Source organism: Mirounga leonina, unplaced genomic scaffold (genome assembly GCF_011800145.1).
Source record: "Mirounga leonina isolate KUSES-001 unplaced genomic scaffold, KU_Mleo_1.0 Mir_173, whole genome shotgun sequence".
Taxonomy (NCBI): Eukaryota; Metazoa; Chordata; class Mammalia; order Carnivora; family Phocidae; genus Mirounga; species Mirounga leonina.
In genome coordinates, this window is record NW_023270447.1 from 36,905,402 (window position 1) to 36,925,110 (window position 19,709).

Below are 19,709 nucleotides of genomic sequence, written 5' to 3' on the forward strand. Positions count from 1 at the left end.
AGGCATCCCAAATGGGGCCCCAGACTTTGTGGAGCTGAGACAAATCATCCCTATTGTGCCTTGCCCAAATTCTTGACAGAATTATGAGAAACATTTGAATGATTGTTATTTTAAGCCACTCTTTCCTCCTCTCTAATTCCCGCATCAAAGTCCCACACTGCTACATATGATCACTGAAGCCAATGTCACATGCCTATGATGGTGGCAAGGATGTCCACTAATCTGCATCCTGACTCTTCCATTAGATGGTGGGATATAACAAGAAAATTTCTCCAGTACATGAAAAGATAATGGTACCCATGAATAAGATAGATGACCACTAAACATACCTTATAGCCATGATATGGAAAATGTGAGCAATTAACTATGGATCATACAATAAATTTAGATGCAACTTGAGAGCAAAGACTTTATCTGCCAAATTCACCTAGAAAAGAATCTAGCAGGGGCGCCTGAGTGGGTTTGGTAGAGCATGCAACTCTTGATCTTGGGGTTGTGACTTCGAGCCCCATGTTGAGTGTAGAGATTACTTAAGTAAATAAATAAATCTTTTTAAAAAAGAGTCTAGCAAATGGATAGCAGACACTACTTGTTAAATAAATTACAGAATTATGGAATTGCACATTTTGCATATCTCTCATTTCAACAAATATTAATATGTCTTTCTTGTCGACAAGAGAGTTTCCTATATATTTTTTTCTTTTTGATGACTGTCACAGGGTGGGGATGGGATAACTGGTAATGGCTTCTGGGGACTATTTGGTGAAATTGTTTAAGTGAAAATGGACATAGAATAATTAATACAACCTAGTTAATTTATTGAATTTCAAAGACAAGGGAATAATACTCTACTTACCCAAAGGAGAAGACACATTTGATGGTTAATTTTATGTGTCATTTTAACTTTAACTAGTTAATTTCAATTAACTAGGCCATGGGGTTTCCAGACATTTGGTCAAATCTTATTCTGGATTTGTCTGTGAGGGTGTTTCTGGTTGAGATTAACATTTGAATCAGTAAACCGAGTAAGCAAATTGTTTTCCCTAATATGGATGGATTTTATCCAGTCAGTTGAAGACCTGAATAGAACAAAAAAGATGGAATAAGAGGGAAATTTTGCTGCTTAACTGTTGAGCTGGGACATCAGCTTTCTCCTGCCCTAGGACTAGAACTTACATCAACTGGTTTTCCCAGATCTTCAGACTTAGACCGAAAATTATACCATTCACTCTTTTGGTTCTCAGACCTTTGGGCCTGAACTGGAAGTACACCACCAGCTCTCTTGGGTCTCCATCTGCAGATCTTGGGACTTCTCAGCTTCCATAATCATATGAGCCAATTCCTTATTTTACATATTATATATTTTATATCTATACCTATATAAATAGATATATGCCTATCTATATCTATATATCTCAGGGACACAATATCTACATGCCTCTTTTGGACAAAAAAATCTATTTGACAGTGAAATCCAACCAGCCAAGAGATGAATCAAAATAAAGGTATTCTTAAATAGGGAAGTTGTGGTGAAACAGCTGATAGCAAGACTTGTGGTCCCCAGTGTTAAGATGTCCTAAGCCTGAAAACATGAAAATGACAATTTACCTAGAAAATCAGCAAGAGGGAGGAAAATTGAAAAGTACAAATATTCTTATTTATATATTAGCAAAATAAGAGATAACATGAAAAAAATACATCATGGAACAAATGGCTCCAATGGCCCAGTTTTTTCTTTTTTTTTTTTTTTTAAGATTTTATTTATTTATTTGACAGAGAGAGAGCACAAGCAGGGGGAGCAGCAGGCAGAGGAAGAGAAAGAACTAGGCTCCTGCTGAGCAGAGAGTGCCATGCAGGAATCGATCCCAAGACCCTGAGTTCAGACCTGAGCTGAAGGCAGACACTTAACCGACTGAGCCACCCAGGCGCCCCAGGGCCTAGTTTTTTCATAACCTTTTATTATTAAACTCCGAAGGATTCTTTACAAAGTAATATATCTTCATGAATAAACATTCACTTACATTTAGAAGTTGTTCAGTTTCATCCATTTTTCTTCCTTTAAAATTATATGAACTTAAATTTTAAATTTTAATATAAGAGTGACAGGCTGGCTCAGTCAGTAGAGCATGCCGCTCTTGATCTCACAGCCATGAGTTCAAGCCTCACCTAAGGCATAGACCTTTCTCAAAAATAAATAAATAAACAAATATTTTAAAAATAATAGTAATAAATAAAAATTTTAATATAAAGGAGAGTGGATGTAATCTATTATTTTTTTAGAGAGAGAGAAAGAGGGGGGAGAGGCAGAGAGAGAGAATCTTAAGCAGGTTTCACATCCAGTGTGGAGCCTGACACAGGGCTCGATCTCACAACCTTGAGATCATGAACTGAGCTGAATCCAAGAGTCAGATGCTTAACCGACTAAGCCACCCAGGCTTGGATGTAAACTATTATTAATCAATTATTTCTCTCTAACTTCTTTATCCAAATATACATAGAAAACATGTTAGAAAACTTTTTTTTTCTTTCACAGGGAAAGAAACTGTCTCCTAAGAACATTATATCTCACCAAAATGTTTTCCACATTGAAAAAGCAACATTCTCAACATTCTCAAGCAGGAAATATAAAAACCTTGAGACTTTTAAGGAACAAGCATTTATGCTTTAATTTATGTCAGTAAATCCAATAAAGAGATGAATTAAAAGTGTGTATAATTAGAATTATTTTTGTTTGTAGTGACAGCCAAAATCATCTTCACCTACACAGTTTATTGTCTACATTTATAGGACTGTATTATTCCACCGTAATCATCAATATAACTTTGCTATTCCAGGAATCTCTTACACAGTAAAATAAAAGTTGCAAATAACTCTTTTGTTCATTCCAAGAATTTCATGAAAGATCCTTAAAGTCTTCAATTAAAAAAAAACATAAATGATAGTTTACATCCCCAGACTCAACCCATCACTTCAAAATCCACCAATTTTTAAATATTCCACAGTAACTCTTACCGAGTTCTAATCAAGCCCTGACACTGAAAGTCCAGACGTAAACCAGACTTCAAAACTCTCATAAATACCCCAACTTTGTCCTCTCTCTAAGATGCAAAGTTGTTGTCAATGCAGTACTCTCCCTTACTATGGTAAGAATAAATTCAGCTTTGTGTTCTCAATGAGTTGTTTGGGTAATATTTTGGGACCCGGAATTTAACAAAAATCTTAAGTAAAATTTCTTAAATAAGAAAATACAACATAAATCATCTAGGCAAGAAGTAATTACAAACAAGAAAATTCAAACATACCTCAGAAGATCAGGATAGGGATGAGGAGGAAGAAAGTACATAAAAGCAGAGGCAAATAAGAATACAAAGACCAAGATTCCTTTACAAAGGTCTGAGGTGGGTTTAATTTCCTTAAAATTAGGGGCACCTGGGTGGCTCAGTCAGTTAAGCATCTGCCTTCCGCTTGCGTCATGATCTCGGGGTCCTGAGATTGAGTCCCAAGTCTGGTTCCCTGCTCAGCAGGGAGTCTGTTTCTCCCTCTGCCCCTCCCTTCTGCTCATGTTATCTCTCTCTCTCTCTCTCAAATAAACAAATAAATAAAATCTCAAACAAAAAATGAGGTTTTAAAAGTGGCTTGTTGCATTCCTTCTTGGGAGGCTGAGGGAAAAAAGACCAATATAACACCTTCACCTCTGTCTCTAGTAGTATTTATCACAAGTGTGGATCATGGACTGCCTACCTCAGAATCATCTGGAGTGTTTGATAGAAATGTATTCTCCTAGGTCCAACAGACTCTCTAGAAGGAGGCCTTGGAACTGGCATGTTTAATAAGCTCTGCCCTTTGGTAAATTCTCACACCAAATTAGAAAACCACTGAACTAAAGGTACAACTATCACATTAAAATTACCTTTTCTGGGGCACCTGGGTGGTTCAGTCGTTAAACATCTGCCTTCAGCTCAGGTCATAATCCCAGGGTCCTGGGATCGAGCCCCTCATCGGGCTCCCTTCTCCGTGGGAAGCCTGTTCTCCCTCTCTCACTGTGTTTCTCTCTGTCAAGAAAATAAATAATATCTTTAAAAAAAAAATTACCCTTTCCAATATTGCCATTTATTATGGGAGGTATGACTCTTTAATTAAAACAGATGAGAACTTCTGGACAGAATAGATAGTAGTAAGGTAACCTTCCACAAAACACATGGCCAAATTCTTTCTCCCTTAACCAAGCTCCCTTTTCACTTCCATGTACCGCACCCCTGACTAAGTGTTTACCTATTGGATAGAAGTAATTTACTAGTAACTTGACAGCAACTTAACTTCTTCTTTGGAGCAATATCACGACTGCCATTCCTTTTATTGTTCAACTATTTGTTTAAAGTTTGTTTGCTGGATAGTAATCTCTATAAGAACAGAGAAATTTGGGGCACCTGGGTGGCTCAGTCGTTAAGTGTCTGCCTTCGGCTCAGGTCATGATCCCAGGGTCCTGGGATCGAGCCCCACATCGGGCTCCCTGCTCAGCAGGAAGCCTGCTTCTCCCTCTCCCACACCCCCTGCTTGTGTTCCCTCTCTCGCTGCCTCTCTCTGTCAAATAAATAAATAAAATCTTAAAAAAAAAAAAAAAGAACAGAGAAATTTGTCTGATATCCAGACATTTTTAAAGAATAGTAAGGCAGAATTTAATCAAGAGAACTATCATGATAGTGTTAGGGACCACAACAATGGGGTTTTGTATTGGGGAAGAGTGATTGGACTCAACTCTAAATACAACAAGAAAAATAGGAATTTATAACAAAGGAGTGGGGTGGGGGATGGAAGGGAGTCAGTAAAATGGAAAATTAGGCACAAGGCCGATTCTGGCTAAACTGACCTAATGGGATTCTTGCTGAATGCAGATCACGGTGATCAGACATCACCTGAGGGATGATGGAGGATGAGAGACCCAATCAGGTATTGACAGTAATCGGATATCAAGAATAGGGAATTCTGGTTAAACTGATACAGAGTGTTCTTGCTAAAACTGGACAATGCAGAGATCAACACAGAAATCAGAAAGTCAAGGCCTAGTTGAAAAAGATCTCAAAAGAACCTGATAAGAATTTGATCAAAGGAAGAATCTTTAAAGAAAAAGCATTAATTAGCATAATAATGAAAAATGTTGGTCAAATGCATTGACTTCTGTTTTAGTGGAATCAATGGCTAGATAGTCTTTCTAACAATAATTTGTCAACAAGTTATATTATTACTTAGGATTACTCCTCACTGGTGATAATAGAACAGCAAAAAAGATCAAATCTGAGAAGGAATCAGCGCAATGAAAAGATTAAAAGTTTTTGAATCTTGGGGCGCCTGGGTGGCTCAGTCAGTTAAATATCTGCCTCTTGGTTTCAGCTCAGGTCATGATCTCAGGGTCCGCAATCCCCATGTCAGCCTCCACACCCAGCGTGGAGTCTGCTTGTCTCCCTCTCTCCCTCTGCCCCCCCACCCCTACTCACACACACATGCTTTCTCTCTTGCTCTTTCTCTCTAAAATAAATAAATAAAATCTTAAAAAAAAGAAATTTTTGAATTTTATAAGAACTTTTTAAAATCCAAGATACATTTATTCTCTGTGTGACCTTAGGTAAGTTATTAAACCTTTCTGAGATTCCAGTTATCTGAAAAATATGTGGTTATATTAACTAGGTCACTTACCTATGGGTTAGAAGGGTTGATAAACTATGATCTATGGACCAAATCTGGCTTTACAATCTGTTCTTGTACAGCCTGGGAACAAAGAATGCTTTTCACATTTTTAAATAGTTGCATAGAAAAAGGAAGAGAAGGACAGACCAAAGGTGTCCCACAAAACCCCAAATATTTACTATCTGGCCCTTTAGAGAAACAATTTGCTAATCCCTGTGTGATGGTTAAATTTATATGTCAGCTTGACTCGGCCAAGGAATGCCCAGATTAAGCCTTATTTGGGGGTGTGTCTGTGAGAGTGATTCTGGTTAGCATTTGAATCGGTGGACTCAGCAAAGTAGATTGCCCTCCCCAGTGTGTGGGCCTCATATGATCCACTGACAGACTTCAAAAAGAACAAAATAGAATGAAAAAGCAAAGGAAGGAGATTGTTCCTTCTGTGTCCTGCTTGCCAGCCTGCTGAGCTGAGACATCAGTCTTCTTCTGCCCTTGGAAGGGTATTTACACCATGGGCTCCCCTGGTTCTCAGGTCTTCAGACTCGGACTGGGATTATACCGCCAGCCCTCCTGGGTCTCCAGCTGGCAGGAGGCAGATCTTGGGACTTCTCAGCCTCCATAATCATGTGAGCTAATTCCTCATAATCAATCTCTTCTTGTATTATATATACCCTATTGGTTCTGAAGAACCTTGACTAATACACCTTAATAATGGTAAAATGCTAGAGAGCTGATATAGGTAGTTGAGGTAGGATAATGAAGGGACTGAGTCAAAGCAAATTGTTTTCTGTTAACAATTTTATTCACTAGTATAGAGGGGGGGAAAAGCATTCAATAGGTCAATAGTTACCAAGTGTCAGAAGGTATGTTGATTTTCTCCAGCAACAAAATCTCATCTGGAAAAGCAGCTGCTGGTTTCACTACCAGATTAAGTTTACAGTAATCCACTTTCATCCTCCAAGATCTGCCTGCCTTCTAAACAGACCAAAAAGGTGAATTGAATGGAACTGTGGTAGAAATCCTTATTCCTGCATCTTCCAAGAACTTGCAGGCACTGGTTTCTGCAATCAAGTAAAGGCTGTCGTAGAACACTTTAGTAAATATTAACTCTTCCTGGCTTGCCTGGGACTTTCTTAATTTGGATATTCTAGGACTCCCCTCAGTCCTGGTTGCTCACCCTAATATAAGGAGTATAATAGAGCTATTTAGTTTCTTCTAAGTGACCTGGAGAACTAGGGGAAAGAAAATTACAAACTCAGAGTTTTAAGTTAACCACTCCAAGTCTGGGTCAGCACCTCAAATTCTATGACTGACTGCCCTGAAACGAACCTTTGCCTTACATAGGGATTAGATTATGTGTCTACTGATGGCAATTTAAGTAACTCTTTTGCCACTGCATGCCATGAAAAGCAAGCGCTCTTTTTACCAACGGAAACAGGGTTATTACTGCCTTTAAATCTAATCACATCCAAGAACCAGTTCCAGAAAATCCAGAGCCAATTCAGGATACTAATCCTTAAGTTTCTGTTCTTCTAGAACCACGTCCAACATCAGCTTCTATAATAGGGTTCAATCAGAGAAAAAGAACTGCCACGAGTGATACAGAAAAAGGAATTTATTAAGAGATTAGGCCTTACAGTACTCTGGGAGTTTGTGGTGCTATGTGTCCTATTCGAAAGCAGAAGAAGAAGGAGGAGAAGGAGGACGAGGAGGAGGAGGAGGAGGAGGAGGAGGAAGAAGAGGAGGAGGAGGAGAAGCAGAAGCAAAGGTGGGAAGTGGGAGATTGGAGGTAGACTATTCTCTCCTACATATCCCAGGCCCTACACTCTGCTGCCATCTACTGAGATTCCAATCCCACTCAATGCTCAGATGTGTCCTCTGTCCACATTGGCATTCACTGAGGCAGCCAAGTTCCCACCTGGTCTTTGGTCTTATGGTCCACACCTCTTTCCTCTGTAGTGTCCCTCATCAAGAATATAAGACTTTCTCAGGTCTACCTAGCCTCAATCTCTCTCTCTCTCTCAGTCTCTCTCTCTCTCTCTTTCATTCTCTCTCACCTAACAGCTGTGTTCTCCTTAAAGATATGGGAAAAAATTAGCACAATACACCACCCCAGTGCATCAAACCCTCTGCCCTCGACACTCTATTTTATGACTCACCTGACAGAGTGGCATGGTGCCCCCATAATACTGTGAAGTGTCCTTCTTGTGTGGTTCCAGACAGGAAATGAGAGTGAAAACAGATGCTCATACTATGGGGGAGTCCACCCCGCCTCCTTTATTGAGCACACAAGTCTCCTTCTCAGAGACCTTCACATCCATCCAACTCTATCCTTAACCTCCTCAACTCTTCTCCCTTGTCTAGCCCACAGAAGGTTCATCATTCCAGTTTTGCCTGATTTTGTTTTCGTTTGTTTGTGCTGGATTTATGTTTACAAATTTAACAAGATATTCTAAATATTCCATACACATTGAAAGCACTGCATTGTGTTACAAATGTTTATAGTAAGGCAAAGCTGGAGCATTCTCTATGTGCCTGGTCATGATGTTGATGCTCAGCTGGTGCCTGCCTAAGGACTGTTGCCATACATTTCAACATCCTGCATGGCAATTGAGAAACAGGTTGTACCAAATCCAGGGCTTTTAGAACAAAGTAAAATAGTGGAGTTGAGAAATGGACCCCAACTGTCAACTTCAGCATTATCCAACTTCTTCCTCCTTTCACTTTCTATTACCTATTCTTCTCCTCTCTCACCTTCCTCAAAATTATCAGCACGTCTATTGCTTTTCCAGTAAAGTGATACACAGTATGTGGAACCATATTTTCCAGAAGTGAAATCCTTATTCCAATGCTGATGTGAATTCTGAACCTTCATCCAGTGACTCTTCCTCTCCAGATGCTATCAGCAGGCTAAAAAGTTAATTTTTTAAAAAAATTTTTTTAAAAAATGAATCACTCCAAATTTGTTCAGTAATTGTTCTAACAGTGCCTAGACAGCACGTTTCTGTTTTTTCTTGATTGTTTTAGCTGTAATAATTTTCCTTTTTTACAATTAGTGTTACACCCATCGCAGTCAACTATTTCAACGCCTTCAAAGCAAAAATTTCTGCCTTATCTGGGTCTGATTTTATCTTGTAAGGTTTTGTGAGAACTTTATTGGTAAAGTAGTCATTGGATTCAACATGGAAATCTAAAACAGAAGATACAGATCATCAGGATCTGAAAATTGCACTTTAATATCCTGCAGGTTTGTTCAACATCGGTTCATCGTATTTCTGTACTAATTCACTTACCTATCTAGAGATGGGAGAATATTTCTAGAGCAGGAAAACCAGCACTCTGAAATTCAGTTAGGATCTGGGTTTCCAACTGTTGCTGCCTTTTCTTCTGGTCTGACTCATTTATTTTTCTGGACTATTTTAGTCTGTTGGGTTGCTATAACAAAATACCATACACTGGGCAGATTATATACAACAAACATTTATTTCTTATAGTTCTGGAAACTTCGAAGTCCAAGATCAGGGTGCCAACATACTTGGGTTCTGCTGAGAGCCTTCCTCTGGACTGCAGACTGCAGACCTCTGAGTTCTCACATGGTGAATGAGTGAGCTAGTTCTCTGGAGTTTCTCTTGTAAGAGTATTAATCCCATTTTGAGGTCTCCCATCATGACCTAATCAAAGGCCCTAGCTTCTAATACCATCAACTTAGGGGTTAAGATTGTAACATATAAATGTTGAAAGGACATAAACACTCAGACCATAGCGAGGACTCCAGCCAATTTATTCTCTACATCATTTTCACTGTGCCATTCTACCTCTGCTTTTGGAAGTTCAACATCACCACAGAAAATGTTTTCCCTCGCCAAGGAAAGATTGGGTTTAATGCTGCACACTTTATTTCCAAGTATAATTTCTTCGTAGATGTCAGTTTCCAAACCAGCACATTTCACCTGAAGGTATTTCAGTGCATTGGGACTTCTTACTGCTTAGGTAAAGTTTCAACATAGCTTGAAGGAATGCAGAAGACTGTTTTGAGTCATTCTTGAAAAGATACCAAAACTTGAAGATTCTGCATCACCAGGTCCATTAGGTTTCCTTTATTATCTCGCACTTATAGCAGCTTCTAAGTAATTTGAAGGAGCACCATCTGTTGTCAGGATTCTTGCTTTGAGCCCTCACGACTCCTCTGAGCAGTCTGCACATTGGCTGTGCTCACTCTTCGGCCGTGGCCCCCGGTAACACTACTCTTGTGCCAGGGAGACATTTTAAACCTCCTTGCCACATTAATCCAGCTTAGTAGTCTCCCAAATTATATCTTATACCCATGAGAGGTGCTTTTTCTCATTTAAAAGCAATAATAATCATATACATGGGTTCATGTCTACCCGTGTCCTGTTTTCAGGGGGCAAAGGAATTCTCAAAGGCCCCTAGTCTAGGAGCACCTAGGGAAGGATCATGGCATAAAAAGGAGTGGTTTGTTTGCAGAGGAGGACATATGTGGTCACGCTTTACAATATCATTCCACCACAGGACCTACAGTCCCGTGTCCCTTGTCTGTCCACAAGGCAGTCCATGTTCTGACGACCCCTGCCAAGAATTCCAGCTTCATCTCCTGTTACTCCCAGTCCTTCCCTTCACATATGTGCAAACCTGTAGCCCTACCGTATCTCATCTCTACCTCATCACGTTCTACGACCAGGATGTATTCCTGCTTTTTTCTTCTCCGCTAGAATCTTTCAGAGGAAGGTTGATAAAGTAATACCCCCTCTATCTAATAGTACATATTACAAGTACTCAGTTAATATAAATGAATGAATAAAGCAAATGATGGACACTGCTTATCGCATACTGGATTTATTTTAATTGTTGAGCACTTAGCCTTACCTTGTCTCTTGACAAACAGATGTCTGCTCACTTCCACCCCTGCCCCCGACCTAGGCCCCTCTTTCATTATCACATTATCACTGTGAGGTCTTTGAGGACAAGAAAAATTAGCTCGTGTCCCCTGAAGCACAGATCACACTGCCTGGAACAAAATTAGTATTTTAACTGAATTCACAATATTTTCTCAGGTTGGCTTTTGCACCTTGTGTATCACTAAATGGACACCACTTCTATCCTCCATAACAGGCTTTAAAATACATTTTACAGTCTTCTCACTTTATTTCATAAGATTTACTGCAAATGGAAGTCACTGTGAGTGATTCAACACTTATCATCAAGCTATTATGAAGATTTCAAAATGCTTTAAAATTGATTCAGCAGTTAAATATTTCTCCATTGCTCCTTGCAGAGGCTCTAGAAATCTTCCTCTTTTCCTTCTCCCTCTAACTTTATTTTATTTAACATGTTTCTAAACATGTTTGCAGGACATTAAAACAAACCACTGAGATAGATCTATGAGGCAGGTTAAATGAATTGGAATTTGTAAGAACTTTCCTTTTTAATCTGGGACCTCTAGGGAGTAGTAAAGGCAATGTTTTGCTCTTGTAATTAAATTCATTGTCTTTTCTTTAGAAGCAATAGAGATTCCAGTATTAGGGCTCATTATTTCAGCTTTTAAGAATTTAAACACATCTGAAATGGTGACTAGCTTTCTGAAGAAAGAGATATGAGGAACTAAGAAATCCATGACATAAAGTTGGAATTGAAGATAGAAATCTGATAGCCAGATAACACCCTTGTTGGAAAACTATTGGAATTTAGTCAGTGATGGGGTCCAGTGTTAATTATATTAAAGACATAATCTCATGCAAAGGTCAAACACTGTTGTGCTTTGTTTTTTGTCCTGTCTTCCAATCTTGTCAATTTCTTCACAGGGTATTTGAGTTCATTGTCAAATTATACCATATTGCGGGTAGGTTTCCAGAACCTTCCCACTGCCAACAGTGGCAATGAGATATCTGACTTGAAAGTACCCCCAAGAAATCAAATTACTTTAATTTGATACTAAAAACTTTAGATTCTTAATATATAACAGCATTTCAAAACTCTGTACAGAGAGCTATATCATAAGTTTAGTGTAGATACATTTTTTCTGAAGTAAAAAAAAAAGTTAAAAAATAAGTTGTGAGGAAAAAAATCAATTTTAACTTACCATGTCCTAGGGTGGGGGTGATGGGTGAAATAGACGATGCGGATTAAGGAGTGCACTTGCTGTGATGAGCCCTGGCTGTTGTATGGAAGTGTTGAATCACTATATTCTACACCTGAAACTAATATTACACTGAATGTTAACTACCTGGAATTAAAATAAAAACTTAAAAAAATAAGTTTACAAACACTTAAAAAAATACTTATCATGTCCTAAAGAAGAAAATTATCACCGTATAATAAAAATTAAAGCTCCCTCTTCTTTTACAACTAAATCAGATCTCATAATAGGAATTTGATATTCAAACGATGTGAAAAATCAGATTGTCGAATTTTGTTGAAGAAGTACCAAAACTACTGCTTTGCTTTATTTATCAAAAAATCATATATTAAACCTTACTTGGAAATTATTTCTTTTTTTTTAATTTTTTTGTAGTTTTTAATTTTATTATATTATGTTAGTCACCATACAATACATCATTAGTTTTTGATGTAGTGATCCACTATCCATTGTTTTCGTATAACACCCAGTGCTCTATGCAGTACGTGCCCGCCTTAATACCCATCACCGGGCTAACCAATACCCCCTCCCCCCTCCCCTCTAGAACCCTGTTTGTTTCTCAGGTCCATAGTCTCTCATGGTTCATCTCTCCCTCCAATTCACCCCCCCATTTTTCCCTTCCTTCTCCTAATGTCCTCCATGTTATTCCTTATGTTCCACAAATAAGTGAAACCATATGATAATTGACTTTCTCTGCTTGACTTATTTCGCTTAGCATAATCTCCTCCAGTCCCATCCATGTTGATGTAAAAGTTGGGTATTCATCTTTTCTGATGGCTGAGTAATATTCCATTGTATATATGGACCACATCTTCTTTATCCATTCATCTGTTGAAGGGCATCTCGGCTCTTTCCACAGTTTGGCTATTGCGGACATTGCTGCTATGAACATTGGGGTGCATATGGCTCTTCTTTTCACATCTGTGTCTCTGGGGTAAATACCAGGAGTGCAATTGCTGGGTCATAGGGTAGCTCTATTTTTAAATTTTTGAGGAACCTCCACACTGTTTTCCAAAGTGGCTGTACCAACTTGCATTCCCACCAACAGTGGAAGAGGGTTCCCCTTTCTCCACAACCTCTCCAACATTTGTTGTTTCTTTCCCTGTCCATTTTGGCCATTCTAACTGGTGTAAGGTGGTATCTCAGTGTGGTTTTGATTTGGATTTCCCTGATGGCTAATGATGATGAACATTTTTTCATGTGTCTTGTTAGCCATTTGTATGTCTTCTTCAGAGAAGTGTCTGTTCATATCTTCTACCCACTTTTTGACTTGATTATTTGTTTTTTGGGTGTTGAGTTTGAGAAGTTCTTTATAGATTTTGGATACCAGCCCTTTATCTGTAGTGTCATTTGCAAATATCTTCTCCCGTTCTGTGGGTTGCCTCTTTGTTTTGTTTTGTTGACTGTTTCCTTTGCTGTGCAGAAGCTTTTTATCTTGATGAAGTCCCAAAAGTTCATTTTTGCTTTTGTTTCACTAGCTTTTGGAGATGTATCTTGAAAGAAGTTGCTGTGGCCGATGTCAAAGAGGTTACTGCCTATGTTCTCCTCTAGGATTTTGATGGATTCCTGTCTCACATTGAGGTCTTTCATCCACTTTGAGTTTATCTTTGTGAGTGGTGTTAGAGAATGGTCGAGTTTCATTCTTCTGCATGTGGCTGTCCAATTTTCCCAGCACCACTTATTGAAGAGACTGTCTTTTTTCCATTGCATGTTTTTTCCTGCTTTGTCAAAGATTATTTGACCATAGAGTTGAGGGTCCAAATCTGGGTTCTCTATTCTGTTCCATTGGTCTGTATGTCTGTTTTTGTGCCACTACCATGCTGTCTTAGTGATCACTGATTTGTAATATAGCTTGAAATCGGGCAACGTGATGCCCCCAGCTTTGTTTTTCTTTTTCAACATCTCCTTGGCGATTCGGGGTCTTTTCTGATTCCATACAAATTTTAGGATTGTTTGTTCCAGCACTTTGAAAAATGTCATTGGAATTTTGATCGGGATGGCGTTGAAGGTGTAGATTGCTCTGGGTAGCATAGACATTTTAACAATGTTTATTCTTCCGATCCATGAGCATGGAATATTTTTCCATCTTTTTGTGTCTTCTTCAATTTCTTTCATGAGTGTTTTGTAGTTCCTAGAGTATAGATCCTTTACCTCTTTGGTTAGGTTTATTCTGAGGTATCTTATGGTTTTTGGTGCTATTGTAAATGGAATCGTTTCTCTAATTTCTCTTTCTACAGTTGCGTTGTTAGTGTATAAGAAAGCAACTGATTTCTGTGCGTTGATTTTGTATCCTGCCACATTACTGAATTGCTGGATGAGTTCTAGTAATTTGGCGGTGGAGTCCTTTGGGTTTTCCACATAAAGTATCATGTCCTCTGCGAAAAGAGAGAGTTTGACTTCTTTGCCAATTTGAATACCTTTTATTTCTTTTTGTTGTCTGATTGCTGTTGCTAGGACTTCTAGTACTATGTTGAACAACAGTGGTGAGTGGGCATCCTTGACGTGTTCCTGATCTTAAGGGAAAGGCTCTCAGCTTTTCCCCATTGAGGATGATATTCGCTGTGGGTTTTTCACAGATGGATTTTATGAACTTGAGGAATGTTCCCTCTATCCCTATACTCTGGAGAGTTTTAATCAAGAAAGGATGTTGTATTTTGTCATATGCTTTTTCTGCATCAATTGAGAGGACCATATGGTTCTTCTCCCTCCTCTTATCAATGTGTTCTATCACATTGATTGATTTGCAAATGGTGAACCACCCTTGCATCCTGGGATAAATCCCACTTGGTCGTGGTGGATGATCCTTTTAATGTATTGTTGGATCCTATTAGCTGGGATTTTGTGGAGGATTTTGGAATCCATATTCATTAGGAATATCAGTCTGAAATTCTCCTTTTTGATGGGGTCTTTGCCTGGTTTGGGGATTAAGGTAATGCTGGCCTCATAGAATGAGTTTGGAAGTTTTCCTTCTGTTTCTATTTTTTGAAACAGCTTCAGTAGAATAGGTATTATTTCTTCTTTGAATGTTTGATAGAATTCCCCAGGGAATCCATCAGGCCCTGGACTCTTGTTTTTTGGGAGGTTTTTGATCACTGCTTCAATCTCGTTCCTGGTTATTGGCCTATTCAGGTTGTCAATTTCTTCCTGTTTCAGTCTTGGCACCTTATAGGTTTCCAGGAAGGCCTCCATTTCATCCAGATTGCTCAGTTTATTGGCATATAGTTGTTGATAATCATTTCTAATAATTGTTTCTATTTCTTTGGTGTTAGTCGTGATCTCTCCCCTTTCATTCATAATTTTATTAATTTGGGTTCTTTCTCTCTTCTTTTGGATAAGTCTGGCCAGTGGTTTATCAATCTTATTAATTCTTTCAAAGAACCAACTTCTAGTTTCGTTGATCTGATCTACTGTATTTCTGGTTTCTAATTCATTGATTTCTGCTCTAATTTTAATTATTTCTCTTCTAATGCATGGCTTAGGCGTCGTTTGTTGCTTTTTCTCTAGTTCTTTAAGGTGTAGAGTTAGTTGGTGAATTCGGGATTTTTCTATTTTTTTGAGTGAGGCTTGGATGGCTATGTATTTCCCCCTTAGGACCGCCTTTGCAGTATCCAATAGGTTTTGGACCGATGTGTTTTCGTTCTCATTGATTTCCATGTATTGTTTAAGTTCTTCTTTGATTTCTTGGTTGACCCAAACATTCTTGAGCAGAGTGGTCTTTAGCTTCCAAGTGTTTGAATTTCTGCCAAATTTTTTCTTGTGATTGAGTTCCAGTTTTAGAGCATTGTGGTCTGAGAATATGCAGGGAATAATCTCAATCTTTTGGTATCAGTTGAGACCTGATTTGTGACCCAGTATATGGTCTATTCTGGAGAAAGTTCCATGTGCGCTCGAGAAGAATGAGTATTCTGTTGTTTTAGGGTGGAATGTTCTGTAAATATCTATGAGGTCCATCTGGTCCAATGTATCATTCAAAGCTCTTGTTTCCTTGTTGATTTTCTGCTTAGATGATCTGTCCATTGCTGAGAGTGGAGTATTGAGGTCTCCTACAATTAACGTATTGTTATCAATATGACTCTTTATTTTGTTTAACAGCTGGCTTATGTCGATGGCTACTCCCATGTTGGGGGCATAGATATTTACAATTTTTAGATCTTCTTGTTGGATAGACCCTTTAAGAATGATATAGTGTCCTTCTGTGTCTCTTATTACAGACTTTAGTTTAAAATCTAATTTGTCTGATATAAGAATTGCTACCCCAGCTTTCTTTTGAGGTCGCTGGCATGGAAGATGGATCTCCATCCCTTCACTTTCAGTCTGGATGTATCTTTAGGTTCAAAATGAGTCTCTTGTAGACAGCATATGGATGGGTCCTCTCTTTTTATCCAATCTGCTTGGAAATTATTTCTCAAGTTAAGCACACACAAAACTTTTAACACAAACACAGAAGAACTTTCATGAAAGGATTCCAGCAGAAACAGGCAGACATTTGTACTGTTACTTAACTAAAAGGAAAAGGAAGTTGCAAGGTTTTGAGCTGAATGTTTGTGGCACCCAATGTTGGAAGCTAGCATAAACTATTTCTTCTGTGTCCACCAGAGTTAACCACTTACCTCACTCCCAAAGACTCAGCTGAATCACAGCAACGCAGACATCTCAGCAACATCCTTCTGGGAGATAAAAGGAATGAAAGAAAGCGAATACTAAACTTGTATCATTATTTTCAAAGGAAAAATGTCTAAGGAAGACACTCCAACTGGTTTTCTGTTTTGTTGTTGTTTGGTTTGGGGTTTGGGAGTGGAAGATGCAACCTTATCTTTGGGATCTAGTTTTCTTCAAGTGTGCAGCAATGTATGTTGTCTTCCAAATTTGCAGAGTCCCAGTGGAAACAGCATTAAGAATCTTAGGGAATATTAACTGCTTTGTATTCCCTTTGATTTTTTGTTATTTCCATTTTGTGTAATCAGAAAAAAATTACTAACTCATGAAATTAGAGATAATTAGGCACAAAGATCATAAAATTAACTTTCCCTAAAGTGGATCATTAATTTTTATATTAATGCCTTAAAAAGTGGCGCTGAAATATGTCTGGCATTCAGGAAGACTCAGATCAAGCCTGAAACAGCAATTTGGGCCCAACAGTTCAGAAGGTTACAAACTCAAAACGAGTGAGAGTAAGCAACAAATGACACATTTATGTTTCTCTCGAATCTCTGTCTTATTTTAGTCATCTATATTCCCCACACTTGTCACTAAAGTTCCTGGACATTAAGATCCTGAAAGATATAATTGTGTTCCTTTATAAATATTCAATTAATGTGCATTTCATTATTTTGAAATTTTTGTGACCAAATAAAGACCCTTATCTCGCAACAGTTGTTTAGTCTACCCTTTTCTTTAAGAGCACAATACCAGTTTGCCTAAAAAAAGAAAAAAAAAACATCACAGGGTGCCTGGGTGGCTCAGTCTGTTAGCGTCTGCCTTCAGCTCAGGTCATGATCTCAGGGTCTTGGGATCGAGCCCCACATCAGGCTCCTTGCTCAGCGTGGAGCCCGCTTCTCCCTCTCCCTCTGCTGCTACCCCTGTTTGTGCTCTTTCTCTCTCTCAAATAAATAAATAAATAATCTAAAAAAAAAAAAGAGTCTGTTTAAAAAAAAAAGCAACATCATGGAATGAAAACACCAAAAAAGAAATACTTTTGGAGGATGGCATAACAGAATAGAAATTCTCTAAAGAGATAGCCTCAATTTATCATTTTTTTTTCCTCTTATCCACTGAAAAAGATCCTCAGTCTCCCAAGAATCAGTTTTTGTTTATCAAGTAGATAAACAAAAGAATCCACAATTTATCATGTAAGAATGATAATAAATTAGAATGCCACCATGTATATTCCCTGTGGCATTTTTTTTATCTAGCAGCTGTCTCCTCTGCCTCTGTTAATTCTCAAAAACAAAACTAAATCTAGATAGTCCTCTTATAGGTTGTGATATATTTCTGGGAACATTGGAAAATCTTCAGCTACACTGCAATTGTGTCACACTATATATAGTAAGAAAATTATTATATTTTTGTCAACTTCCTGGTAACCGCTGGAATTAAGTCAGGCTTTTATGAAAAATCACCAAAAAAACTTTTCTAATTATAGAATTACCATTTGAGTGACTGATCATAAATTCGAATTTGTTCTAGTATTCTATTAATTTTTTAAAATTATTAATATCATGTTATTGGACATCAATAGAAGCATATTATAGTGCTTAGGAAAATGCCTCATACAAAGTAGACATTCAGTAGATTTTTTTTAACAAACGATGAAAAAGGGGCTCCTGGGTGGTGCAGCTGGTTGAGCATCCAGCTGTTGGTTTCAGCTCAGGTCATGGGATCAAGCCCTGCACTGGGCTCCACGCTCAGTGCACAGTCTGCTTAAGACTCTGGCTTCCTCTTCCTCTGCCCCCCCTTCCTCATGTGCTCTCTCTCCAAAATAAATAAATAAATCTTTAAAAATAAATAAATAAATGATTTTAAAAAGATACTTTTAACTTTATTACCTACCTTCATGTCAACCAAAGTTTTGTTTTCCTGTTACTATAATACCTAAATTTAAAACATTCCATCTGATTTGAACCATTAGCCCTACCTTAAAATATTCTGAATTTTTAAATTTAGCCAGTGCAATTTAGCCAGACCTACACCATTCTTAATAGGACACAGACCATGCAGAAAAAAACTACAGGGGTATAACAGTCAGCCTCCTGCCCCTGAAGAACTTACAAAATAGGAAGGACAAGTACATTCATAGTTATAAGACAAGAGAAAATACAAGTGTCGGAAGACAAGGGAATATACAAGGGTTAACCAGGGAGCTCAGCAAAGGTGTCATGGAAAAGGTAACATTTGAAATAAATTACGAAAAGAGGGAACAAGTCTTTGGCATATGACATTAGAGAAATAGAATATCCCAAGCAAAGAAAACACAATGTACTTTTTCAGGTCTATTCAAGGAACTATGACTAACCCACTTTTACTGGAACAAATGGTCAATGTAGAAATAAAGTACCAGAGTAGCCTGAAAGCTGATGTTCAGCTTGGGGCTGGGAGTCTGTATTACTGTGGTAGGTAAAGGTTTAAGGTTTGTACCCATCAGGATCTGAAGCAAACAGCGCATTCCCATGGTATCAATGAGTGCAGTTGGATGAAGAGAATATTTACAAAGGGTGTGTGGGCTGATTAAGGAACACCAACAAGGGATAGGAACAACATCCTGCCACAGCAGCAGGGTCAGCACCACCAGTCCCAAAGGGAAAAGTGGAAGGAAATATTACTGGAACCTGCAGAGAGAAGCTATAACTATAAAAAAATGCCTCCTGGAATGAAGCAAGGCCTTCTGTGGAGGTGGGCAGGCAACCTGTGGGTGAGCTAGGAGAGAACCAAGGGAATAAATATCCTAACTTCCTGTCTGCTCCCTCCAATCTGCTGCTAGTGCCCCCTACTGGCTAAATCCAAATGGAAGCCAGAGGCAAGGAAACCCATTGATACAGCCCAAATAGGTCTTCCTCCCAGCGCATAGAGCAGGGCAGAGAAGGGAATGGATCTGGAAGGGCAGAAGGCAAATAGCTAGAGCAAAGTTTGGAGGCATAACTCTTCCTAGGAAAATTAATCCAACAGTCTGGTATTAATCCAATAGAATCAAGAGATGTGTAGCTTAAGAATCTAAGAATATAATAGAGAAGACTAGTTAAAGAAAGTGAGAAATTGGGCCATGGCAGTGGAAAAAGAAGTGAAAAGCTGTCTATGAGAACTATTACAGTGATAAATTTGGGGGCTTCTAAAAGATTAAATGTATGGGGAAAGGAAAATTAAAAGTCCAGAATTTTTCATC

At 38.4% G+C, this 19,709-nt stretch overlaps 1 pseudogene; it reads right to left on the reverse strand.

Moving 5' to 3' along the window:
• Positions 1-8,413: 8,413 nt before the first annotated feature.
• On the reverse strand, positions 8,414-9,766 carry LOC118018952 (annotated as a pseudogene).
• Positions 9,767-19,709: the final 9,943 nt, after the last annotated feature.